Here is a 6,325-nt window from a genome sequence, read left to right as displayed (position 1 = left end):
CTCTAATAACTGCAATTATTCATAAGTCAATAATCATCTACAGCAAGTACACGAAGGAATATGCAATGCTCAAAAGTGTGCAAATATATATGTTTATCAGAATATATACTGTGAGCAAAATATATAAATTTTCTATAATATTGTTTTAGCACTTTTTATTTGTTCAGATTTTTTGCAAAGGCTAAAACATTCAATGACCAGTTATTACTGTATCAGGCTTTGTTGCATAGTTTGGATATAGCACATCTCAGAATAGCTTTATCAACCTGTCATCAAATGACATTATGATATCTTTAACTTCAACCAGTAGTTAAAGATTTTGTTTAAAAAGATAATCACTGTAGCAAACACTGCTCCATCAATCAGTTTCAGTCATGTTTCAGATTCAGTTATGTCAGGCCATAACATTACATAACCTTTTACTTGCAACAGGTTTGAGCCGCATACTTGTATATTTATAACAAGCCAAATGTATGTGATTCCAATCTGATAATAATCTGATTTAGATTGGATTGATAAATATCCAATAGTTGACTTCTCATGATTATGCCAATAAGTTGACTGTGATATGATAAACTTCACATTACAGTCAACATATTGGAGCTCAAACGCAATGAGTTGGCAACAACTAAGACAATACTTGTTGACCTTGTGTTGACCTTGTGATGCATATCACCTATGTGCATTATTTTGCAAGCACACCAACAGTAATCACTTAATGCTATTTAAGACAAGACAAACTATCTATAAGCAGACATTCCATTTTTACTTTGAACAGCAAGTTAAAGATTCGCCAATTAATTAATTAGCCGATTAACATGAAGTCAAACAGTTGTGATCCATTCTGAGGTTTAGTTTTACCGCAAAAAACCGTGATATGTTTGCTAAATAGTAGTAATGAGAGAAGCTTCCATTACCGATCACTGTGCAGGTACTCTGTTACCGAATCAAACGCTGTGATAAGCAAATTTATAAAACCTTCATGAAAAATTTTACAATTAATTAGCGAGCTTGTTGATATTCACCATACATGGAAGTTTTGTTCAGTAGTTTCTTTTTCGTGCTTTGAAATGCATGATTCAGGTTAACTGTAATACACATGAGCAATATCCTCATCACCCAATCATATTTACAAAAATTGAATAATTATTTTATTTAATAAAATAGATCAGACCCACATTTGATCAATCCTAAGCAATTTATGTTGCAATACAACTTGAATGACTTGATACAAGTTCAACTATATATGAAGAATTTGGGAATTATCTTGCCCAAAGATACAAGTTTTCGTTATCAGTACAACTGCAAGTTTGTTTTAAATAGACACAGACCTTAATTTATCAATTGCAAAGTATTCATAAAACTGGAGCCAAGCAATAGGCTGCAGGCATAAAGTTCTACTACAGTCAACCGTTAGTCCTAGAAATGCACAGTAGTAAAATCTCACTTTCGAAAATTTTCTAGTTTTAAGATGAATAGTGCATTTAATTTCGAATAACCCTAGTGCTTTTTGTGAATGTATTAATATTATATGAATTATATATTTAGGCTTACAGCAGTTTACAGTGTAGAGGCTTTCTATTTGCAGCAATTATGCTAATATAACTTGATTTAAGTGTTATATATTTAGCCGCAAATAAGTAAGCCTACGTAAGAGCTGTGCATAATAACAAAAATATTTAATTAATTAATATAGCCTTATGTATATTTTATTGTCCTGGTTAGGCCCATATGCATTAATTTGCCGTTTCGAACATGGTTTATACCTACTACTACTACCAGATGCTCTTGTGCATCAAACAGAGCTAATTGACCTTAACACCTATTGATTTGATAAATTCATTAGTGAAAAAAAATTATTGGGCGATTCTTCGAATAATCGAGGACAATTATAGACGATAGTTACTGTTGTCCTCAGACAATGAAAGCAGAATTTTTTAATTTTTAGTTTTAAATTAAAAAATGCTGATTTTAGAACTCAACTACAGCAAGCTAATACAAAATTGACTAAAACACAATAAAAAATTGACGAACATTTGAAACATTAATATTGAAACATGCAACGAATTAGGTACTTATTCTTAGATTATAAACAAAAATATCTTATTACAAAAATTTTCATACACATAAAATGTTCAACAAAAATTTAATATGCTTGCTTTTGTTTTAAAATAAAACAAACAATAACACTGCTTTCCTGGTGCAGATATTTTCGTTTTAAAGACACTTACCGCCTTTGTAGAATGAATTATCAAATTAATTTCTATACAAAATGAATAATATGAGTCGTTGTGGCTCTGAATCTACGAGTCAACAACTCTTTATTGCATTTTGTTGCCCAAGATAAGACAACTTGAATTTGTTGCAAGAAAGAAAATATCGATATACATGTATTATATATAAGCAATCTTTATTTTGGTAAGCCAGAGTCATATTTTACAACATGTTTTTTACAAAGTACTACCACAAGTACACTAAATAACAATATAAAAATAAAAATAAATCATTCAGTGGTCCAACTAATACAATTGAAATAGAATTGAAAGCATAAAATATGTAAAAAACCAGATTGAGGATTAATATGAGCACAAGTATTGTTTAAACAAAAAGTGAAAATAACCATGCATATCTATTACAACAAATTTCTACTTATGAAAACAAAATATAATGCAAAATAATAAAATAGATAAGGCTATATGATGAATGTTATTATTAGTCAAAAGACAGTAGGTGTAGATTTGAGTTTTGTTTTAAAATATTGCAAAGGAAGAGGTCGTAAATGAGCACAGAGGCTATTCAATGAATTTAGTCAATTACTGTTAAGTTTGTTATGGTTTATGGCACTAGGTAATTCAAATCTGGTCCTGGTCTTGTGATCATGGTTTATTATTTGAAAGTTATAGTGGAGTTACTTGAGGCAGTTATTGTAGAGTATTGAAAAAACAATAAGGCAGGTAAAGTACTGTGACAGCTCAAGTAAAGAAAGAACACCAGTAATGTTTATTATTAAGTTGGTAGGTGGCTTTTACTGGGTATGTTTAGGTCTTTCCATATAAGTCGCAAAGTTTTTTTTTGTAACACAAATAGTGTGTTGGTCCATTAAATTTTTTACATCTTACATTTTGTAGGGTAGAACACATAAAGGCCGTATATAAAATAGGCATGGATAAAGATATATAGTCTGGCAGTATCAAAGTTCATAAGATGACAAATGTTATAAAATAAATGTAGGTTAGGTGATATTTTATTTGAAATGAATGAGATACGATCTAGCCATGATAAAGAGTCATTGATGATAAAGTCAAGTAGTTTAGAAATGGCTTATCTTGTTAGGGTACTGTCGACTATAAAAATTGTCAGTGGGAAACTCAACGGTAGATTCACTACGAGATAGGGAGATTTTGAGATGTTAAGAGACATTAAGTTAAGGTGTGCATTTATTTTAAATTGGAGAAATGAAGGGCTAGTTTCAGATATAGAATGAGCTATGTATGGTAGAATGAGGTTCGAGAATGAGGTATCGTCAGCATAAGCATGAAGTGTGCTGTAGAGTGGTATTTTAGTAAATCATTAATTTTATAAAATTTTGAAATAGTGTGGTTGCAAGCATTGAACCTTGCAGAATGCCAGTAGCTATAGGAAGAGCATCTGAGAAGATATCGCTGCAAGTCGTCCGCTCCATGAATGAATAATTTCAAGAACAAAGAGAACTTTTTACCGTTCATTTTGTACATATTTGCTATCAGCATTTACAGCATTTTTTCAAAATTTTGCATATGTATCATTCTAAACTGTCCACGTTCTTGTTATAAGCATTTTTCAACCATAACATTGATAAATATGTATGTATAACTCTTTATTGGCATTTGTAATCATATAAAATTAATGTTTTTCATTACATGCCAAAAGAAAGAAAAATAAATGAAAAGACAGAAATCAAGAATTATTGAGTAAGTTGAACAGGCGTGTTTTAAAAGTTGAAAAGTTTACAGCTTTGCGGAAAAGGTTGGATGATGAATTGAAGGTTGTAATAACAGAGAGTTCATATATAAACAAAAATTATGTTAGTGGATCAGGTTTGTTGGTGTCACGAAATAGAAAATGATGTTGGTCATGTTTGTGAAAAGATACTTTTTCAAAAATTTTGGTCATAGTTCATGCAGGATTTTAAAACCTGTAAAACAAATGCAGAAACGAGTAAGTTTGGGATAAGGCAATACCTTCAAAAATCTTTTGGTGTAACAAGGGTGTGAAATAACTAGGTTAAACTCTGTGTTTGCCACCACCAATCCCAGTTCGTTTAACAATGCTCTATTGCAATGCTTTAGCTTGCTTAATTTTAGTTCTTTGTAAAAAATGCTGAATTTAAAAAAATTAAGGTTTGTAAAATTAAAGGATCTACTCTGTATGACCTACAGCAAATCATGTGTGCAGAATACCAATCAATAAGTTGAATACCAATCAAAGTGTATAGGCCTGTCTGTTCTATATGCAATGAAATGTGAGATGCAATGGGTCACATACAATAGGAAAGTTTCAATACTTTGTAACAAATATAATAAAAAGAAAAATGCTAGGAAACAAGTCATTTTTGAGTGTAATATTAAAATGTTTACTACAAGATTACTGTTGATAACCAGTAGTTTTATTAATGATATGTGAATTGGTATGCAAATGTATGCACAATTTTGTAGTAAAATATTGATATTAAAATTACACAAAATAAAAAATAATTGTTGAACAATAACTCTGTATGCTTTAGCAAAACTACTCACTAATCAAAATTAACAAATCAAACCAGGATTTGTCTACTCTTACTAAAGCAAGTAAAACTAAGTTTGTTCTTCATAGAGACATTTTTAGCAACATGTAATACATGACTAAGATTTGCCTGCTCGCAGTACAGCTTGTGAAATCAACTCAAAGTTTTCCCTCGCCAAGTACAAGAAATGATTTGCATTATTTTGGTAATATCTAATACAAATAACTTTACATTGCACTTGCATGTACTATTCGTCGATCAGCACATAATATCTACCATCTTCTACAAGCTCATATACATGGATGAGTATGATAGGCAAAAATGGAAAGGGTTAATGCAAGGAACTTCTGTAGGTCTGGAAGATATTTCAGTTTCAGTACAGCCAATGAGAAGTATAATTTGGTATCATAGTTTGGAGCTCTGTGACAGCTGTTCAACTTAAAAAGATATCTAACTAAAAATGCTAAATTGGAACATTGTATCACTTATAGAGAACATATCAGTTGTGTTTATTTACTCACAGACCAGTTTAAAGATGTGGTTGCGTCAAAAAGGTCGATTTAATGAAATTAGGACCAATAAAAGGCTAAAAAATCAGCTACAATTTGGTGTCATCTTTGTCTTTGTAGACTAACCCTGTCCAGAGATATTTGCGTTTGAATGAGACCATATTTTAAAAAGCTCAAATTCTAGCGGGTGCTTCATTCCTGACGTAACGAGTGATACATGTGAAAAGGTAATCAGGTAATTGAGTTCAGCACTAACAGTGTCAGCTTGCTTTACCGTACATAATATTTTTTTTTAGATTTTTTGTGTAATTATATTCTCAAACCCTTGGAATGCAAGGATATCTATCTTTGAGATAAAAGTCGAGACTGTACATTTCACTGATTGGAATTTATCATAGAATAAATTCTATGATAAATTTACCGTACAATAAAATTTCCTATTGACAATTAGAAGAAATTCCCAAGTCCTTAGTACAAACCAGTGATCTAGAAGATTTACGAAGTTATCTCTTCTGCTCATCTACACAGCACCCACACCAATAAAGACTGACTAACCTTGCTGATACTCCTCTAATTTATGCCAAAAATCTTATAAAATGTTGTCAATGTTATGCGATTCATTCTGTGATGTAAACAGCGATTTATTTAGATCCATGATTGCTGGATTAGTCTTCGCTGTAGACTATATTTGTAAACATTTCATGACTCATCACTGCATATAAATTCTCAGTTCCATTGTGGTGAACGCTAGCAAAACATTGTCCACACTAACATTTTTAGTGAAAAACATTCTACAATTTGAATAGTTTGTGATATATATATATACTTTGAATTTAAAATGGAGGTAGATCAATACAAACTAATGGCAGATGACTGCTTGTAATCGAGCTGATTAGAGATCTGCTATCATACATAATCCACAACCATAGACAGTCTTAGTCGAGTAACCTCAACTGACTACAAGAGGGAGAGACACTTTAAATCCAGAAACTTAAAAAACTAACCATTTATTCTTAACAGAGTTACTCTTCAACGATACGCTGTACACAGGCAC

Source organism: Watersipora subatra, chromosome 1, assembly GCF_963576615.1.
Source record: "Watersipora subatra chromosome 1, tzWatSuba1.1, whole genome shotgun sequence".
Classification (NCBI taxonomy): Eukaryota; Metazoa; Bryozoa; class Gymnolaemata; order Cheilostomatida; family Watersiporidae; genus Watersipora; species Watersipora subatra.
This window is presented reverse-complemented; position numbering follows the sequence as displayed.